The 2500-nt window shown below is 68.4% G+C and overlaps 1 non-coding gene and 1 pseudogene across 1 annotated transcript; both read right to left on the reverse strand.

Moving 5' to 3' along the window:
- Positions 1-1764, reverse strand: LOC147185389 (28S ribosomal RNA; annotated as a pseudogene; the record flags this gene model as incomplete).
- A 374-nt stretch (positions 1765-2138) lies between these two features.
- Positions 2139-2292, reverse strand: LOC147185390 (5.8S ribosomal RNA). The gene has a single exon (XR_015099594.1). It is a non-coding gene; the product is annotated as a 5.8S ribosomal RNA (ribosomal RNA).
- Positions 2293-2500: the final 208 nt, after the last annotated feature.

Below are 2500 nucleotides of genomic sequence, written 5' to 3' on the forward strand. Positions count from 1 at the left end.
CTCACCGCGGCGGCCTTCCTACTCGTCGCGGCATAGCCCTCGCGGCTCTCCTCTGCCGGCGACGGCCGGGTGTGGGCCCGACGCTCCAGCGCCATCCATTTTCAGGGCTAGTTGATTCGGCAGGTGAGTTGTTACACACTCCTTAGCGGGTTCCGACTTCCATGGCCACCGTCCTGCTGTCTATATCGACCAACACCTTTTCTGGGGTCTGATGAGCGTCGGCATCGGGCGCCTTAACCCGGCGTTCGGTTCATCCCGCAGCGCCAGTTCTGCTTACCAAAAGTGGCCCACTGGGCGGCTCGCATTCCACGCCCGGCTCCACGCCAGCGAGCCGGGCCCCTTACCCATTTAAAGTTTGAGAATAGGTTGAGATCGTTTCGGCCCCAAGGCCTCTAGTCATTGGCTTTACCGGATAAAACTGCTGTTCGAGCGCCAGCTATCCTGAGGGAAACTTCGGAAGGAACCAGCTACTAGATGGTTCGATTAGTCTTTCGCCCCTATACCCAGGTCGGACGACCGATTTGCACGTCAGGACCGCTGCGGGCCTCCACCAGAGTTTCCTCTGGCTTCGCCCTGCCCAGGCATAGTTCACCATCTTTCGGGTCCTATCGCGCGCGCTCATGCTCCACCTCCCCGACGCGGCGGGCGAGGCGGGCCGGTGGTGCGCCCGGAAGATTCGTACCCCGCGGGGCCGGGATCCCACCTCGGCCGGCGCCGCCGCCGGCCCTCACTTTCATTGCGCCGGGTCGGGTTTCGTCTGGCCCTCCGACTCGCGCGCGCGTTAGACTTCTTGGTCCGTGTTTCAAGACGGGTCGGGTGGGCTGCCGACATCGCCGCGGACCCCTAGCGCCCGTCCGAACGTGGGCCGGTCCCGCCCTGGCGGCGCGGCGCGCCCGGCGCGCACTGGGGTCAGTGCGCGCGCGGAGCGGCCGCGCCGGGAGCGGGGGGCCCCGGCCGTGAACGGAGGACGCAGCGGTACATCCCACGACCCCGGGGGAAGCGGCGAGGTAGGGGCAGAGGAGCGCTGTACAGCGCGGGGGCTGACGCGCGGGGTGACCGGGGGTCGGAACCCCCGGGCCCCGCGCGGGCCGCCCGCGCCACCATCGTCCCAAGCCTTTCCAAGCCAACCCGGAGCCGGTCGCGGCGCACCGCGACGGGGGAAGTGCGCCCGGCCGGGGGGCAGCCGGGACCCCGGGGCGCGCGGGCCGCCGCCCGCCCCCCCTCCGCCAAGGGAGGGGGGGCGGAACGGACGAACCCGCGCGCCGCCAAAGGCCCCGCCGCCGCGCCCTGCCGGGTTGAATCCCCCGCGCGGACTGCGCGGTCCCCACCCGTTTACCTCTCAACGGTTTCACGCCCTGTTGAACTCTCTCTTCAAAGTTCTTTTCAACTTTCCCTTAAGGTACTTGTCCGCTATCGGTCTCGTGCCAGTATTTAGCCTTAGATGGAGTTTACCACCCGCTTTGGGCTGCATTCCCAAACAACCCGACTCCGAGAAGGCCTCGCCCCGGCGCGCCGGGGGCCGCTACCGGCCTCACACCGTCCTCGGGCAGAGCCTCCATCAGAAGGACTCGGGCCCCCACCGGGCGGCGCCGGGCAAAGCGACCTTCTATACGCCACATGTCCCGCGCCCTCCGCCGGGCGGGGATTCGGCGCTGGGCTTCTCCCTCTTCGCTCGCCGCTACTGAGGGAATCCTTGTTAGTTTCTTTTCCTCCGCTTAGTAATATGCTTAAATTCAGCGGGTCGTCTCGTCTGATCTGAGGTCGTAGTCGAACGGGGTTAGAGGCGGGGGCGACGGATCGCCTCCCGTCATCGGGGGTCGGCCGTTAACCCCGCGCCTCGCCGGGCGCACGACTCCTACGCGGCCGCGCGGTGCGTCGCGGCGGACTGCGCGGCGGGGGACGGATCCTCCATCGGCAGCCGCCGCGGGCCCCTGCGGCCGCGCGGTGGTCGGGCCCGTCGAGGGCGCGGGCGGTCGGGTCTATACTTAGGGGGACGAGGGCCGTGCCGTCCGCCCCCCCCACCCCCATTTCCCCGTGCGGGGAGGGAAGGTGGGGGGGGTAGGCCGGCGGTGGCCCGCGACGCCCCAACCGCGGGAGGGGGGCGCCCGTGGGCGCCCCGATCCCGATAGATGTACAAGCGACGCTCAGACAGGCGTGGCCCCGGGAGGGACCCGGGGCCGCAAGGTGCGTTCAAAGTGTCGATGATCAATGTGTCCTGCAATTCACATTAGTTCTCGCAGCTAGCTGCGTCCTTCATCGACGCACGAGCCGAGTGATCCACCGCTGAGAGTCGTACGTTTGGTTTGCGGTTTTGGCCAACATTCAGAGAAGGGGTTAAAAAGGGGGATAACGGCGCCTCCGGGCGCTCCTAGCCCCCCCCGCCCCGCCGGCAGGCCGGGGGGGGACTTCGGAGACATTGAACCCCCCGCTCGCCGCCGAAGGTGGCGAGAAGGTTGGGTACCCGGCGACTGGGGGTAAGGTTCCGAGGTCGGCCAGGTCG

The sequence above is a fragment of the Hippocampus guttulatus genome, unplaced genomic scaffold (genome assembly GCF_054856545.1).
Source record: "Hippocampus guttulatus isolate MCC_2025c unplaced genomic scaffold, RoL_Hgut_1.0 HiC_scaffold_156, whole genome shotgun sequence".
Taxonomy (NCBI): domain Eukaryota; kingdom Metazoa; phylum Chordata; class Actinopteri; order Syngnathiformes; family Syngnathidae; genus Hippocampus; species Hippocampus guttulatus.